At 45.9% G+C, this 19,443-nt stretch overlaps 1 protein-coding gene across 10 annotated transcripts in view; it reads right to left on the reverse strand.

Annotated features, from left to right (window-relative positions):
• Positions 1-19,443, reverse strand: part of Cen (cerebellar degeneration-related protein 2-like) — a 264,778-nt gene that overhangs the window by 54,582 nt on the left and 190,753 nt on the right. The window contains exon 1 of one of the 10 annotated variants that reach the window (XM_071677027.1): positions 7,486-7,634. The exons of the other annotated variants lie outside the window; for them this stretch is intronic. The gene's annotated coding sequence lies outside the window, so the exon portion shown is untranslated. Of the gene's footprint in view, positions 1-7,485; positions 7,635-19,443 lie in introns of those variants that run through there. 10 annotated transcript variants of the gene reach the window in all.

Below are 19,443 nucleotides of genomic sequence, written 5' to 3' on the forward strand. Positions count from 1 at the left end.
ATATATATATATATATATATATATATATATATATATATATAGGATAGGAGAATATCCGGTTTTCACCTCCCTTGTCCATACACTATGAAGGTCTATGCACTGTGAAAATAATATGAATAATCTCTTTAGACTCTGAAGTGAATGAGTTATATAACCCAAGTCTCGTTCCTCACCATGAACATGGCCCAGTCCGTCCCCTGTCCATGAACAAGGTGGAAGGAGGGAGAGGGTGAGGGGCGGACGGAGATCTACCTCCACCCCTCCTCCTCCCTCCTGCTGGAGACCAAGCGAGTGTTTCCTGTGCACTTGAGACTATCATCATCATCATCATCACTACCACCTTCGCAGTGCAAGTCAATAAGGTCGGGCTAACAACGGCCGACACCCGACTCTCCACACATCTAGACTTCCCCCTCTCTCTCTCTCTCTTTCTTCGGGTATCTAGAGAGGGAGGAGGTCGTCTGGGTTATGATGTGGAGGACACCCCTAAAGCGAACGATTCCACATAACGTCATCTCAGTGATTCGGGCGAGACGAACGATTAACGTGATCCGGTCCATCAAACTGCGTCGGCCAATGGTCGCGGCCGAATACGAGCGTCTTCCTCTACCGAATTTATCTTCACTACACCCCGTCGGACAAAGGCGCATCTTCACTACGCTAAGCTCGGTTCGCTTCACGTTCCCCAACACGCACCTTCACTACTCCGTCAACACCAGTGGCCTATGACATGACCCTTTGCGCGTCACGTCAGAGGCTGCTATACAGTTAGTGTGTTGAACGTGGGAAAGGAAAAAAAAGGAAAAAGAAAAAGGAGACACGAAAAGCAATATGTTTTTCCTTCTACGCAGGAAGCCATAAGCAACCTCTTATATGGTACCAGTGGGCGAAATAATCATATTTGACGTAATCTACTCCATCCATCCGACATGAGACAGGAAATGAGGTGTGATCTATCTGGTCTGATACAATGGATAATTTCTGCTTCATAGCGAGCGACGTGGCACGGGCAACACATGCATGACCCAGTCTTGGCTATAATCAGGTCAAAGGATACTCTGGGCGAGAAAAAGAGTGAAGACATTTATTCAGGGCTCCTGACGTGTTTACAGACCTGAATCGTGAAGGCAGAGACGTTGGAGGGATGATCAAAGAAGGGGAGTTCCACAGCTTCGCTTTCCGAAGAAAGAGGCATCGTAACGGTCACTCCTCGTGTGGATAATCTCAACAACGAAACTATGGGAAACAGCAGTCAGACGAGTCACGTACTCTTACTGGTACAAGTGTTACGTGTAATATATTTCAACTCAAAAGCAATCAATATGAATGAAAAGAGATGTAGGGGATGACTACAGGATAGTGTACCCACTCGCCAACAATCAAACTGTTGACCAAATGGCGTCCTAGCTACGTCTCTTCGTTGTATATCAACTGACTGTCATATTTCTTTCATGCGTCTCCCCTGATGATGTGATTATCACACGAAAGTGCACTTGGGAACTTATCGTGTTTCATTTCCCCCGTGGACTCATAGGAATATACATACATTCTCTCTCTCTCTCTCTCTCTCTCTCTCTCTGTGTATATATATATATATATATATATATATATATATATATATATATATATATATATATATATATATATATATATATATGGCCATCAAGTATGAAAAAGTGTGTAATGGATATACCGGCATTGGATCACAATCCATCATGAAATAATCGAACTCATCTCCAAGTCTGATTGACGCTGGTATCCACCAGTCACTCAGGGCATCAGTGACTCACTCAGGGCATTTAGCACCATCAACGAACGAGCTGTGGCCATCAGGTCTCCCCAGTCAAGACTGCACAACGAACTCTACAGGCTGCCTCACACCGCACTCTCACAGCGCCATACCCGCGAGGGTGTATGGTAGCTAATGTGTACTGCACCGTACACAATGACGCCATTGGGCCCTGCTGAGCACGATGGAACGACCCTTGAGCACGACGGGGCGACCCTTGAGCACGACGGCATGATCCTTGAGCACGACGGGGCGACCCTTGAGCACGACGGTATGATCCTTGAGCACGATGGTACGACCCTTGAGCACGACGGTATGATCCTTGAGCACGACGGGGCGACCCTTGAGCACGACGGTATGATCCTTGAGCACGACGGGGCGACCCTTGAGCACGACGGTACGATCCTTGAGCAAGACGGTATGATCCTTGAGCACGATGGTACGACCCTTGAGCACGACGGTATGATCCTTGAGCACGACAGTATGACCCTTGAGCACGACGGTACGACCCTTGAGCACGACAGTACGACCCTTGGGCACGACGGTACGACGCTTGGGCAAGACGGCACGACGCTTGAACACGAACATGTGACTCTTCGGTGTACAATGCTCTGACCTTTCACCTGAAGGGTCAGGTCAAAGGTCAGGCTCTCACACCCCTAGGGGCTGTACTGTCGTACGCAAGGGGATTACGTTATAAACTAACGTACCGATAACATGGAGACATTTGCCCAGTAATGACACTAAGCAGATGATTGCTCTCTGGGGGGATGATATAATATCTGGGGGCGCCCCCATTATCCGGGTGTGTGAGCCACGTTGTGAAATCAATTGTGGATAACAGTCCTGCGCCCTCATAAATCTCGAAGTCCCGGTACGAAGCCTGGTAGAAGCAGTACCGAACCACCCCACCTCTCTTTTCCAGTCGAGATGGAGGGTTCGGCACACGCCTGGTCGAAGCAGGTTCGAGCATTCCTGCCTCTACCAGTCGAGATAGAGGGTTCAGGACACGCCTGGTCGAAGCAGATTCGACCTCCCTGTCTCTCTACCAGTCGGCAAAAGAGGGCTCGGGGACACGCCTGGTCGATGCTGTATCGAACTCCTTTGTCTCCACCAGTCGAGACAAAAGGGGTTCGGTACAGCTTCATTCCCGAGCGTCACAAGACGACTGCCTGCCTGCTCGTGAATGCAGAAATAACACGACCTGATGGACGGCCTCAGCTTAACAAACATCTGTAATACGACCACAAAGGAGGAGTAATACGCGACCACAAACCCCACCACATGTGGTCAGACAAACGATAACGTACATATTATTGTGGTTTGTGGCGGCCTAAGCAATAAAATATGTAGAAATATTCATATATGTATGTACTCCGTCGATATTTGGTACTCGGAGATATTTTTGGATTCCGAAATGTGATGATGTGTTTTTGAAGTGACGTTTTACTGATACACGAAATTCGTCCACGTTGTTCTTACTGAACTGTCCTCTTGATTACTGATCAGGTAATGTACGTATGGCGTCTTTGGTCTAAATTTACATTTCCGCTCTCAGTAACTTGTCAATATCCTAACAAAAACCGAGATCTTACATCTTTGTACCCACATCAACTCATGATTACAATAATTCCTTTGTCAGACTACGGTATGGCTCGGGGGAGGATTACCTTCGATTACACATAGCCACAGTGGCATATGAGTACGACGACAACTCCTTCAAGTAATACCAAAATGGTATTTTTGAAGAGTCGACTTTAACCATCACGGGTGCCACTGGTAAACCCATGCGCCTCCTCCTCCTCCTCCTCCTCCGGTCATATCCAGAGAATAAGTAGAGCGTACAGGAGGGGTATAGAGCAGCTGGAGGTGTTGTTTACGATAGGCCGAATAACCAGACCCTCAAACGGACCTCTCGTGTGTGTGTGTGTGTGTGTGTGTGTGCTGTAGGCTTAGTGAAACTCACGAAACCTGTTCCGAAGACCTGAATCTCCTCCCAACGGGCCTAACTCGGGTCCTGGTGGGCCAAGTACCTGAACCCGAAGCCCCTTAATCCACCCTGCGTCATGTTACACCCGTTTAGCGGAGGAGCCATCTCGACACGGGGCCTGACAAGCACCGTGCGTAACGTCCTTCGTCACAGGAGAGGCCTGGGTGGGGGCATCGCCCTGGGTGGGGCATCATCACCCACCCGTAGGAGGTGAGGGGGAGGGAGTTAAAGAAAACGCTAGTCAATATGGCCGCTGCTGCTACACGACTGCATTCGCCAAACTACCTCCTCGATGCCTGTAATTGTATGGAGACGTAACTACCGTAAAATCTGTCCGACAGCAATTGCCAACTGAGGACTGGGATCGCTCCTACTGACCACCACGAGAACGACGGTACGACCCTCGACCATGATGGTAAGGACCTTGAAGAACGACACTTCAAAACGACGGTGCAACCCCTTGAACACGATGGTACGACCTTAGAAAACGACGGTACGACTCCTTGAGCACGATGGTACGACCTTAGAAAATGACGGTACGAGCAATTGAGCACGATGGTACGACCTTGGAAAACGACGGTACGACCCCTTGAGCACGACCTTAGAAAACGACGGTACGACCCCTTGAGCACGATGGTACGACCTTAGAAAACGACGGTAAGACCCCTTGAACACGATGGTACGACCTTAGAAAACGACGGTACGACCCTACAGAACGACGTCACGACCTTCGAGAGCGATGGTACGACCCCTGACCACGACGGTACTATAGTCTGGCCTTCGATTTAACAGCCGCATATGCCTTCAGGGTCGTACCGTCGTGTCCAAGGGCCAGGTCTTGGGAGTGGGCCATTCTATACCCTTGGGTCGCACCGTCGTACTCAAGGGGCGTATCCTCGTGTTCATGAGGTTACTCCTAAAGCCATCGTGAACCTTTAACCTGACCATCATTAGTGACATCACAAATTTTGACGAAAAAGTTCCAACAACGCAAGTAACAGTAGTAGTAGTAGTGGTGGTGGTAGTATTAAGGGTAGTAGGAGCAGTAAGGGTAGTAGTAGTAGTAGTATTAAGGGTAGTAGGGGCAGTAAAGGTAGTAGTATTAAGGGTAGTAGGGGCAGTAAAGGTAGTAGTATTAAGGGTAGTAGGGGCAGTAAAGGTAGTAGTATTAAGGGTAGTAGGGGCAGTAAAGGTAGTAGTATTAAGGGTAGTAGGAGCAGTAAAGGTAGTAGTATTAAGGGTAGTAGGGGCAGTAAAGGTAGTAGTATTAAGGGTAGGAGGAGCAGTAAAGGCAGTAGTATTAAGGGTAGTAGGAGCAGTAAGGGTAGTAGTATTAAGGGTAGTAGTAGCAGTAAGGGTAGTAGTAATATTAGTAGTAGTGGTAGTGGAGAGAAACAGAATTTGTACGCAGTTACAGTACTTAGTAATCCCCTACGAGCGCTTCCCTCCCCCCCACCCATAACACAACCCTCCCTCACCCAGGGGTGTCGACCTTCGGGGGCAGGTTTCTGACCCCCTCCATATCCCCCCCAACCACCGCGTTAACCCTGCTGATAAGACAATAAAACACGACCCGACCTCCTGACACCTGGGTGCACTTACTTCCAGCGTGACCAAAGCTAACTGTGAGTAGGTTAAGTGGCAAACAGGAGGCCTCGCGTCAACAGGAACGGTGGGTTAAACGGGACAAGCAAGGCAAGACTCTCTCTTACTGTGTACAGCAAATACACGTTTCTTAAAAGCACTCACATGCCAGCAATTAGCATTGTTACTCCTACATATATATATATATATATATATATATATATATATATATATATATATATATATATATATATATATATATATATAATCAAAACATGTAATATCTACACGTATATCAATGTCAAAACATATTACCATTTCGCGAGTTTAAGTTGAACCCAGGCTTATGTATGTCTGACAGGGTCAAAGTGTAACATCGTCACTACAAAATAAAAAGTAAATTTCGTACTGAGGTCTTCACAACACAGCCACAGACTGCCAGCTTATAATACCACGTAAGGAAAAGATTGAAACGACAGGAAAGGTAAAGTTCAGAGGAACTGTTTTGCAAAGTTCAAAGAAATGTTCCATAGTGTTTCAAGGGAAAGTTCCACACTGAGAGGTAAGGAGAAGCAGTTCCATGATGAAAAGATCGAATATATATATATATATATATATATATATATATATATATATATATATATATATATATATATATATATATATATATATATATATATATATATATATATATATATATTCAAACTGTTACAAGAAATGTTCATACACAGTAAGGTTGTAAATGGGGCTCATCAGTTAATGCATCAGTTGGAAAAGTTACAAGTTTAAGAAAAAAAAAAAAAACGTCTTTTGAGGCAAAATTCATAAGATGATTCTATATATATATCAGACTCAAAACTACGATCTATAAAAATCTGGGAAAAAAATGATCGGTTCAGCTTCATATAATTCACGAACTTTCATACTGGTACGTTTCACACATGAAAATAAACTTGGGATATAAGCTCTTGTATTAAGATTCCCTGCAGTAATATATATATATATATATATATATATATATATATATATATATATATATATATATATATATATATATGTGTGTGTGTGTGTATTATATGGCTCGTAAATGTAAAGGTTCTAATTATGGTCTGTGAAGCAAAGTTTTAAGCAAAGTGCTTTCCAAATACAGTTAAAAGACGGATTTTAAAAACTAAAGTTCCACATATCCGGCTGTATTTCAGTCATGACCCCACATTGGCTGGGGTTCTACTGCGATACCTAAACCAACAGAACCCAGCTAGACAAAGTCATGCGAACGATTAGATAAAGTTCTGCGCGAATAAAATGCTCAATTCTATCATTAATGAAGGTTCCCTTAATGATTATATTCTAATAAGACTCTAGTGATGCTTCACCGATTCAATAAGTCTTATCGCGTTCTAAGGCGATATCTTGAACACGGCGGTACGACCACTGGGTATAATGACTTGGTCGAGATACCAAGGCTATCGTACCTTAACTGTCGTACCGTCGTGCTTAAGAGAGTCGTAGCGTCGTTTTCAATGGTCGTAGCGCCGTGCTCAAGGGCCGTTAACGTCGTTTTCAACGGTCGTACCGTCGTGCTCATGGACTCAATACTCCAGCAAGGCACGGAGTCTGGTCACGTACATTAACACACCCCAGGCTCGAGCATTTTTAACTGTTTCTCTTGTGCAATGTTCCAGCAGTCAATTTCCCAGTCGAGTCCAGGTTCCGGAAAGCCCTGGAAATGCCTGGAATGCTCCAGTACTCCGAACATAATATCAAGAACACATCACACGTAGAGAAAAAAAAAAAAATTCTGACAAGAATTTCCTATACCAGATCATCAGTCTGAAAACATGCCCTCACAGAGGAGTGATTTACGCCGTCACTCAACATGATACAATCGTATGATTCATGTTAGTAACATGTCTGTGGCACTAGGCTGGGGTATGTGGCCTCAAAAGTCCATTCCTACCACAACTGGCTTGTCTCTACCCTCAACAGTTAGTTCCCCATGGATCACCAAACAGTTCAACACGCATCGCTCAACTGGCGTCAGCATCTCTCTTGTTTCCCCGAAGTCAAATCGCGACGGTGAACACGGGCAAAAGTATAAACACGGCGAACACAGCCAGACCTGAGCTGGGAGACTCTCTGGAGAGCGGCACGTCCGACTCCTTCAAGGGCTGGTGGGTAACTGAATTCCGCGCGGGGCGCAAGACTCCTCAAGACGTTCGTTACTACGGGAGTCCCGCGACGGGACGGTGGTTGGTCGGTTGGCTGGCCCGGGCGAGTGAAGGGACCCAGCTTGTGGAAGAAGGGACGGGCCCCTCTCAACACGCAGGGGAAACGGCGCTTCCCCAGCCGACAACAGCAACAGCAGATCGCTCACCTTCCGCAGAATTTCATCCTAAAGCAACGCTAATGGTGATGCGACCCACCTATACGTCTTACCCGCAGAGGGAGGCGGGCGGGGTAAATCACGCGAGCGCATCTGTGGGTGAGGGAGGCGACATCGATCTCACGACCGACTACAAACCACCGCCGCGCCGCGGGCTGCCGCTCCCGCTGGCGTCCGTGTCAGATGACAGTTTCCATCAAAGACGTTGTCGGTTGCTCCCGTAATTATCAATGTTGCTGACCCGCGCGTCTCTCCCCTTGCGACCTAGGAGGCCAACAAGGATCAATATGCCGAGAACACGGAGCCTCTCTCTCTCTCTCTCTCTCTCTCTCTCTCTCTCTCTCTCTCTCTCTCTCTCTGTGTGTGTGTGTGTGTGTGTGTGTGTGTGTGTGAGGCTCGCCATTTCTTACTCGGTCAAAAGAGAAGGTAGCCAGGTACTGGCAGAGGATGACCTGCACAGGTGGCGACGACCTGCAGTGACCAGATAGGAAACGCACACCATCTGTCTCATACAACTGGCTAGATCATACCATCTGTCTCCCATACATCTGACTAGATCACACCACCTGTCTCCCATACACCTGGCTATATCATACCACCTGTGTCTCATACATGTGGTTAGATCACAACACCTATCTCATACAACTGGCTTAATCATACCACCCGTCTCATACATCTGGCTTATATCATACCACCTGTGTCTCCCATACATCTGGCTAGATCACACCACCTGTCTCCCATACATCTGACAAGAACAGAGAGAACACCATCTGTCTCCCATACACACCGTCAGGCTGTCTCACTCAGAACACAATTTCCAAACGAGACCTGTTGTTAAATGTCAATAACCTATAACATATCGACTACAAAACACTTCATAAGTCTTACCTCTTAATCATCTCTCTCCTGCACGTTTTTATCAGTGTACACACTTACATAACATATGCTAATGCGAATTACCATTATTCTTATCTATAGCTTTCACGAATACTAATACCATCACATTTCTGAGGCGTAATAACATAAAATCCTCCCCTCTCGTTTTCTTTTTTTTTTTTTTCAATTTTCCAAAAGAAGGAACAGAGAAGGGGGCCAGGTGAGGATATTCCCTCAAAGCTCCAGTCCTCTGTTCTTGACGCTACCTCGCTAACGCGGGAAATGGCGTATAGTATGAAAGAAAAGAAATATATATATATATATTACCTCCAGTAATCAACACCCTAATAAAAAGGGATTTTCAAAATCATAAAAGTATCTACAATGTGCAATAAATATTCCTTTAGAACTGGTCTTCATAAAATCATGCTATATTTTTTTTCTATGTGGCATTTAAAACAAAAAAAAAAATCACACTTTTTAACAGAGGTTTTGTGGGAATTTCAAACCACTACAGCGTCCCATGGTGGGTGTTCCCATTACGAAATGCCAAGACGGCGATGCCGAACTTCAAGCTGTTTGTAAAGGCTTGTTCATACCACTTTCATCGTGTGACGCAACGCTACGATCAGGCAAGCACAAGCCTCCCTCCCTCCCTCACTCCTCCTCCCGCAGCCGGGCAATCACCACCACCTGCTTTGGTAAGCACAGGGGGTGGGTCGCGGCAGACAACCCACCCACCCCAACCCGGTCCACATCTCACCCGCCGCCGCGTTCAGTCGTTCGACTACGCCACCAGCATCTCTACAATTCGCCCGTCTCTCTCTCTCTCTCTCTCTCTCTCTCTCTCTCTCTCTCTCTCTCTCTCTCTCTCTCTCTCTCTCTCTCTCGACCTTATACAACTCGCTGCAGCGGATGGTGCGGGCCTGAAGCTCTCGTAGTATGACGTGGGTGTCGCGTCTATCCGATTTCAGGGTGTGGTTAATGCGCGCGCTAATGGCGTAATGCTACAACAGTCGGGGGGCCTCGAGCAGAACGTCTCCGCCAATTCATTCAAAAAATTTCTATTTTCCCCCGACGATACAAAGTTCATAGAAAACGGTGCTCAGAGGGCGGACCACAGTATTTAAATAATACCATTAATTTCTCGCATTTTTTTTTCTAACGAATAATACATTCAACTACTCTTTTTCCCCTACAAAATGTCTTATTCCTAAACTTAAACTTTCACTTTTTATTACAGTAATTCATTGTATATCTTTTCAATGGTATCTATGATGAATAAATGCCTTAAAATTTAAGGACGAAAAAGGCAAAATATTACAATCACAGGCCATTACACAAATCTCGCCACTTACTTTTTAATCAATTTTCAATAACAAAGTAACTACGATTCCTTTAAATAAAGAGGGATAAAATAGGATAACTCAATTATGAAACATAAAAAACAGCACATGAACCATATTTTCGTCGACGTTGAAAGCAACTGAGAAAGGTATCCGTCAAACCACTAAGTCTAGCCCCAAGTGACGCAAGAAAACGGCCCCTGCGCCACAACTGTCCTGATTGGGGGAATTACGGTCAGCCTGGCGTCAGGTGAGGTTAGCGAAGTATCTCCTAAATTTAACAGAAAACGCCAACCCGCCCGGCTTACCAGCCTGCTCTAACAACGTTTCATTGTAATTACTGGCAATCATATGTAATAAACTTTTTCGCTTCTTTTTTTTTTCTGTTAGCGGGCTTATGTGTGTGTGTGCGTGTGTGTGTGAAGCAATAATAAGACATTACGTACACAACCTGAACCTTGACTTCCTCAAGTCGGCATTTCGTGTCTCAAAACCACACACACACACACACACACACACACACACACTGCTCAAAGCGGCATAATGTGTTGCACTTTCCATCGTACAAAACTTAGTCTTATGAAGTCTTCCGAGATCATAAACAAACTCAAACTCTGAGGAAACCTACGATTTTTTTTAAAATATCAAATAACTTCGACAGCATAACTCATGACCATTCCTTCACGTCAGAGAAGACATGAAACTAGAAATAATGGTGAGATGTGAACAGGGAAGGACCACTTGATACAAAAATGGACAAAGTCCATCTTTTTCCAGAAACGGAGCCAAAAAAAAAAAAAAAACGAATAAATTGACGCGAGATCTTGTTAACCGACTAAATATATTTTCAAATGGGAAAATGTAATATAAATGTAATTTCAGCCCCTTCACTACATTATCAAGCTGGCGAGATTGTAACAATAATGGAATTTCCATTCACACTTTCCTATAAAATTTCCACGTCGGTATACTTTCTCCACACTGCTTTGATGAACCCTTTTGACGACTTTCCTCTCATGCCAGAGGGGAGTTGGTGGGTGGGGAGGAACCTCCTGCTTTATCATCCTATCTCCATCTATACAGATTAGGAACGCATGAAACTATTACTGTCCTTCAGGAGGTATCCTAGTCATAGAGTCATAGAACATCAGGTCTTCTCTCATTTGTCCCTTCCTATGTACGCCAGTGTAGTCAAACCGACCACCTGTCTCGCTCACACACGCACTTTCCGTCTTGCTCCAAAACACCCCACCTTCTCTTGTTCGCACTCTCTCCTGCCACATATACACACACTTGAACCGACACACTTCCTTTGGTACTAGACCCTTCCACAAGCACTCTTCCAACACCTGGACGAGCACAGAGTGTGAGAACTATGCCAGCTGCATCGGCCGGACACTAACCAGAGTTACCATCAACGCAACACAAACACCGGAACACAACAGGACTCAAGTATTTCTATCATTTTATCAGTTTCCTTGAAGGTGTACGACCGGTGTTGTAAACTTGTGGGTGGAACTTAAATTCTACCCTTGAACACGACGGTACGACCCTTAGACAAGACGGTGCGACCCTTCTGCATGATGACACGATCCTTAAGACAAGAAGGTGCGACCCTTGAACACGAAGGTACGACCCTTAAAACAAGAAGGTGCGACTCTTGAACAGGACGGTACGACCCTTGAAAGGTACAATGGCCAGGGATCGTACCGCACTGCTCAAGGCGTCAAATCTTCTCGTTGTGCAGTGGTGACGTTAGAGATGCACTGGCCCTTTCACTGCACCATCGCTGCCTTCCGACTGCATTAGACGTCCCGCTGAATACTGAACCTCAGGTTCACCTGCCCAGGGCGGAAGGAGGAAGAGGAAGCAGCCGTCCTGCTTCAGCTCCAACATACGCAAGATAAAGGGGACGAAACCTACGCCGACTGACTTACGCAAGACAGGGGGCCGAAACCTACGCCGATTAACTGGATAGAGAGAGAGAGAGAGAGAGAGAGAGAGAGAGAGAGAGAGAGAGAGAGAGAGAGAGAGAGAGAGAGAGAGAGAGAGAGAGAGAGAGAGTAACTGAGCCCGTGGGCAGCTGGGTAGCCCTAAACAACACTCGGAAGCCTCCGAAGACAGGGCGGGGGTCCGTCCTGCAGCTCCGGCTGTCGCGCCTCGCCTCGAAACGCGGAGGGGGAATGACAACAAATGTCTCTCACAGGAGTAGAGAGGAATGATATACAACTCACATTAACACACACACACACACACACACACACACACACACAGTGGCCTCTCCAACCCGTCTAATCCAGAGTTTATCTTTTTTTGGGGGGGTAGTCAACTCCAGGGCCACCTACCTCCCTCCTCCTCCTCCATCTCCATTCCTCGATAAGCCATGTCGACCTGGTCCAGCCTATACACACGTACCTGTGAAGGGAAGATATGGAACCATTAGTCATCTGACTTACAGAAAACTGTCCAGGAAACATCCTGTGCATGACGACAGGGCGACCTTACGAGCACGACCGTACGACCCTTCGAGCACGACCGTACGACCCTCGGGTATGATGACCTGTATCTTCTGAAGAAAGCCGAGGTCATCATACCAAAAGGGTCGTACCATCGTCCTCAAGGATCGTATACCGTCATGCTCTAAGGGTCGTACTGTCGTGCTCCAGGGGTCAAACATGTTCACAAGCTTATAAAAATAATCAATGATTAATTCCTACAATGATTACTATACAATTACCATGATGGTGGTGCTGATTATGTTGACCACACTGGTCATTACGGTGCCAATGAAGATGATAAGCACCCTCAATATGATGTCTGGTAATAGCGAAGGTGAGGACAGTGAGAGTGAGGATAATGAGCAAAGACAGTGACGAAAGTGATAAGTACTTCACGGCACATGACTGCACCTGGGGAATTTCCCTACAGCATCCAGTCTTCCGCAACACCCTGCAACACACCCGATCTCCTGGATGTGTTGTCATCCGTTGGCTTTAAGGACTCGTCTCTAACCCCGACAGTTCGATCTGTCGCTCCTCCGATCAGGCACATTGCTTCAGTCCTACGTAGACCTTAGAACCCTACATATCCAGCCTGCTTAGGCACGCTCTGTGGGCATCTATCCAAAGATTTACTGAATATCTGCACTTGGCACTCTTATATCGAGTCTATCGTCTGTATACAATGTATTACACGCTGTCGGGCCCCGGATGCGTAACACAGATTCGTTCACTGTAGTTATAAACCCTTAAGCACTTACGTGCCTCAGTTTTCCATGCCTGTCCTGCCAAAAGAGGAACGCTTACATTCGGTGCAGATCGGCAACCAAGCCTTCCAGGATTCTCCTTGTATGTTGCAAACGCATCGCGTTGCTCTGCACTCCCGACAACCGTCTCACTGCTTTCAGCCGCTGCACACACACTCACTCTCGATTGTGGCGATACTAAATGCTGGCTGCGACAGCTCTCAGCACATCCTCCGGCTCCGTAGCCTCGCCATTTCTGGAGAGGGCGTTTATTGACACAAGAGTAGAAAGAGGACAAGCGTCCTGAAGAACCCCATCTTCGATTCTTCCTTCTCTCGTCTTGAAGGCGCGCTCAATCCAGCCTGCCATGTTTTATAACAGACAACCGCTATGACTCCATTGTGTTCGTAAATATAAAGCCATTTATGAGATAATTACTCAGATGGGTTTGTTTTTTATCATCTCTCATCCGGGATATAATAGTATTTGTTCATGTCTCGCATTATTTACGACTTTTTCATTTCTTCGCCTCTCCACCCACCCACACACACACACACACACAACGAATGAGGTGAAACTCTACCCATTACCCGGCAACGCACACTCGGTCGTGCAAGACTTACCCTCAAGTAATCCAGTTAAAAAAAATGGGAAAAAAACAAGACATCATTGATCTTCTTCCTCATATTTAATGCTATTTCTCGCCCCCCCCCTGCCCGACCCTTCCTGACGTGAGCAGATTCATCTACGTAAGACAAGCTGTTCCCAGGATTAGCGCGGGCGGGCCAGGGAGGCGCACGCGAAATCCTCCGTAAACGTCTCGTTCCTCATGGTTCTACACGCCCTCCATCAGCGGTCAAGGTCAGGTCAGGTCAGGTCAGGCCAAGAGCCACGGCCCAACCAGGTCCTGGTGGCTGGCTGGAGGAGGAGGGGTTGCGGCACCAAGCCGGTCGACACAGAGGATAAGAATACCAGGGTTCGATCAACTCTGACGCATTGCATAATACGTCCATCGTATGTAGAGTCACACATGTCCATACGATATAATCAAGATAATTCTATCTACAAATCTATAGCGGATAAGATAATCTTTTTAACTGATGGAACAAAAAAAAAATACAAATTATCCGAGTGTTTAGCGACAGAATAATTAACAATAGCCTGGAGTTCGCAAGGTGGGTGAGGAGGAGGAGGAGGAGGTCGAGCGTGGTGGACCACAGGATCCTTGTGTGTCCTTCGAACAATAATGCTGGCTAGCATCAACATGTGGCGGAGGGAAAGCGATCATGGGAGGGTTCCTCGTAGGGTGACGCACACACACACACACACACACACACATATACATACACGCGCGCGCATACGCATACATACACGCCTCACACGGCCAAGTACACAACATGAAGCTAATATCCGTTACTGCTACGCGCTCGCCATCCCCAGCCAACCCGGAACCTCCCCACCTCCCCCAACACACACACACACACACACACACACACACACACACACACCCTGACACTTGGGGGAGGAAGGGGGAGAGGAGAGGGGGGGGAGGGAGGGGGAGGTTTAAGAAGTGGCAATAAAGCCGTCCAATATATGAACTATTTCCAGATGTGTTGAAACGCCGGAAGTGGATGACCAGCGGTTCAGGGCGACGGCGAGAGAGAGAGAGAGAGAGAGAGAGAGAGAGAGAGAGAGAGAGAGAGAGAGAGAGAGAGAGAGAGAGAGAATGGGGGTCCTTGGGGGGGAGGGGAGGTGGATACCTTGCTATGGGCCAAGAGGGGGTCCCCCCCCCCAGAAACCCCCAGGAATGTTGACGGCACTGGAATGTTCGTGACCAGGGAGGGAGGAGGGAGGGGGGGAAGGTGAAATGGGGGGATGGGGTGGGGGTTAGAGGACGTGTTGGGGGGGGAGGTTTGATGAGGGGGTGAGGAATCTTGAGGTGGGGGTTTACTTAGTGTGGGAGGTACCTGATCGTTGGAACCCACCCCCAACGCCACCCCCATATCAACGTGGTCCTAATATAACACAACACAAGGTCGCAACACTAACTCGTAACACCATGTAACACAGCAACACCACAACCTTTGTACGTATGTATATATATATATATATATATATATATATATATATATATATATATATATATATACATATATATATATATATATATATATATATATATATATATATATATATATATATATATATATATATATATATTCATATGAGTCCACGGGGAAAATGAAACACGATAAGTTCCCAAGTGCACTTTCGTGTAATAATCACATTATCAGGGGAGACACAAGAGAGAAATATAAGTCAGTTGATACACATCGAAGAGACGAAGCTAGGACGCTTCGATGTATGTCAACTGACTTTTATTTCTCTCTTGTCTCTCCCCTGATGATGTGATTATTACACGAAAGTGCACTTGGGAACTTATCGTGTTTCATTTTCCCCGAGGACTCGTAGAAATATCTTGATCACGCGCAAAATTGTGATCCTTCCCAGTACATATATATATATACATACATATATACATAATCTTGGCGCATTGGATAGCGTGGTGCCGCTCTGTCGCGCGGTATGACTGGGTTCGAATCCTCCTCGCCCACCACTGGTAAACACACGAGATCCATATCTAATGTCAGGGAACACAGAGCGGACTGTGATCACTGCACACACACTGACACTCAGGCCATTCTCTCTCTCTCTCTCTCTCTCTCTCTCTCTCTCTCTCTCTCTCTCTCTCTCTCTCTCTCTCTCTCTCTCCGTTACTGTATGATAACTACATTATTACCTGCGTGACAAACTGCCCGTGCTACTGTAACTACCTGTACGACAAACTACCAGTATTACTGTAACTACCTGTACGACAAACTACCGGTATTACTGTAACTATCTGTACGACAAACTACCAGTGCTACTGTAACTACCTGTACGACCCTTGTAACTGCCTGCATCATAACTACCTCCCTCTAGGATGACAATCACCTGCATGATAACTATGATAACTAATGACCTGTATGTCTAACGACCAGAATAATACACTATAACTGGAGATAAATTACCACTAATAATAATATCTTTTTGTCATCTAACAGTCTATAAAAGAATTAAAAATCTGATTTCACGTTCAGCACAAAACTCACACCTCGTATTCTATACGTATTATTTCTAATACTTTGATCAAGAGCCAAGCACCGTGTTAACCAGTAATTTAACTTGAACTTAATCACTAAGTCATCATAACTTCATCCTAACTTCGTTTCCCCCGCCAAAAAAAAAAAAAAAAAGAAATTTTTTCCCCTCGCTCGTTTTCGTCTGCTTCATTTCAACGCTGAAAAACGATATAGAAAACGGATGATGGGAGTCCCCAACCGGACACTACATGATCCCGGATGTCCACCACGGGAAGGACGTGGCTTGGATGGCCAACACAGGCAGTGGGGGAGGGGGAAGAAAAAAACACATACATTTAAACGTCTTGCGTGATGGTGAGGAACAGGTAGTGTGAGAGAGAGAGAGAGAGAGAGAGAGAGAGAGAGAGAGAGAGAGAGAGAGAGAGAGAGAGAGAGAGAGAGAATGACGAATGTAACCCGTTGAATTTTTTTTTATTATCTTTTTTGAAAACTGGTTTTTATAAACAGGGTATTCAAAAGCAATACAGCGGCCTACTGACATTCGTTATCAGTTACGACATTTAAATAATGAATTTATCGCAGGTTTGATAAACAAGACTGAAGAAGCGCCCTTATGAACGTTATCTTGTACATAAAGTTGATACTGAAGTAACCTAAAAGTCATAAATCAACGCCTCGGGTAAACGTCCTTTATACAACGAGTCGGGAGACTTCAAAAATAAACATGAAACATTTAAAACACAAAAATTAACGCTCGCGCTCAAATTCCTCAACACACGAAGTTTCTTGAAAAAGAGAGAGAGAAAGAGAAAAAAAGAAGAAAACGTTAAGTACGAACGTTTAAAATTCCGGCCACCCGACGTCGGCAATTGACCGGGCGGGTCTCGCCCCGGAACCTCCTCCCCCACGACCAGCGTGTGAAACCAGAAGACGCCTAGTGTGAGCAGTGGCAGAAATCTGTCTGAAACGGTTCTTCCACACAGATCGTGAATATATATATATATATATATATATATATATATATATATATATATATATTCCTACGAGTCGATGGGGAAATGAAACACAAATTCCCAAGTGCACTTTCGTGTAATAATCACATCATCAGGGGAGACACAGGAGAGAAATATAACAGTCAGTTGATATACGCCGAAGAGACGAGGCTAGTACGCCATTTGGACACCAAAACATAGAAGAACGTCTTGAGACAGATAACGAGTGGAAGAAAGAAGACTTGACTGACAACACGCCACGGATCAAACGCCAACTGGATGCGATTCAACGCTTCGCGATACAGTAAGATCGTATGACTCAGAGGGCATGACTGGCATCCAGTGACTGGAATATGTCGAGAGGTCGTGGTGGTGGAAGCGGGTCATGACCCGCCCTGACCTGACCTGACTGGGTAATAAATAATACATGTTTCCTTGAGGGAGTTTATACGTGACCGAGTGGTGCATGAGTTCATATTATCATGTTGGGATCAGGGCTCAAGATAGCTAGGCCCTTGTTTAAGGGAGATTCAGCCCTTTACATCCCCCAGCCCTTACTAGACCCTACCAATCACGGAGACGCAGTCCTTAAATCACCTAACCCAGCCCTTACCAATCAGAGAAGGCTCAGCCCTTACACCACCCACCTCCCGTACACACACACCACACACACACACACACACACACACACACACACACACACACACTTCACCTTGATCTTGGCTCCTGGTGCCTCTGTCCTCCTCCCAGCTCAGAAGGGAACCTCAGGAAAACTGTCTTTAACAAGATGTTGGTTGCATCACGACAAAATGCGGACATGGGCAAAAACAAACCCACACTCCTCATTATAAACCACTTCCAAAAACCTCATCAGACCGAGAGTCAAATGTCTTACAGATGTGTGTCGTACACACGCCAGCCATGACGTACCCACACACAAGTAAAAGAGATGGGGGCCCTCACGAGTGTAAAACTCCCTACTCTTACAGTACTAACAATTACACACACACACACACACACACACCACTTCCTCTCACTGGAGCAAAGGCTCTCCTTCCCCCAGACAGAAAACAGGGTGTAGGCTGTGCCCTTAGAGAATATATATATATATATATATATATATATATATATATATATATATATATATATATATCACACCGTGGGAAAAAGGTCACCACTTATTTCCTTACAACTGGAGAGAGAGAGAGAGAGAGAGAGAGAGAGAGAGAGAGAGAGAGAGAGAGAGAGAGAGAGAGAGAGAGGAGAAATTTTCTCTGAAGGTCCAGATATTCACGAGTGCGCTCCACTCCACACCAGTCAATGAATGAGTGAGTGTTTCCTCACACACACACACACGCTGGGTGCCGCGACCACTCAACCCAATGATTACCCCATTCAGGCCCCGACTAGGCTGGAGAATGGATCAATTTGAGCGATCAATTATGGATCAACACTCAGTGTTCGTTAATCGATTATCACGTAATTTGAATTCTTTTTTTTTTTTCTCTATTCTGTTCAAGTCAAACCAGACGGTGATTTTTCAATGGTAACAAGATTATCTATTTTTTTTTTTTCTTCAGTTGGTTTGCTCTTAATTTCCACTGGAAATAAACCCAATGATCTAATTTCGTGCCTCTGGTAATTATCTAACCTTAATTATCTATTTTCGTGCCTTTGGTAATTATCTAATCCCAATTATCTAATTTCGTGCCGTTCGTTGGAGAAACGTTATCATATCATAACTTTTTTAATTCAGTCGTTGGTAAAATGTGGTGTACTGACCATTCGTATCACTCGCTCGAGCACGACGGTGCGACGACCCTTGAGCACGATCCTACGACGGTCGAGCACGACGGTGCGACGACCCTTGAGCACGATCGTACGACGCTCGAGCACGACGGTGCGACGACCCTTGAGCACGATCGTACGACGGTCGAGCACGACGGTGCGACGACCCTTGAGCACGATCGTACGACGCTCGAGCACGACGGTGCGACGACCCTTGAGCACGATCGTACGACGCTCGAGCACGACGGTGCGACGACCCTTGAGCACGATCGTACGACAGTCGAGCACGACGGTGCGACGACCCT

Source organism: Panulirus ornatus, chromosome 24 (assembly GCF_036320965.1).
Source record: "Panulirus ornatus isolate Po-2019 chromosome 24, ASM3632096v1, whole genome shotgun sequence".
Lineage (NCBI taxonomy): Eukaryota > Metazoa > Arthropoda > Malacostraca > Decapoda > Palinuridae > Panulirus > Panulirus ornatus.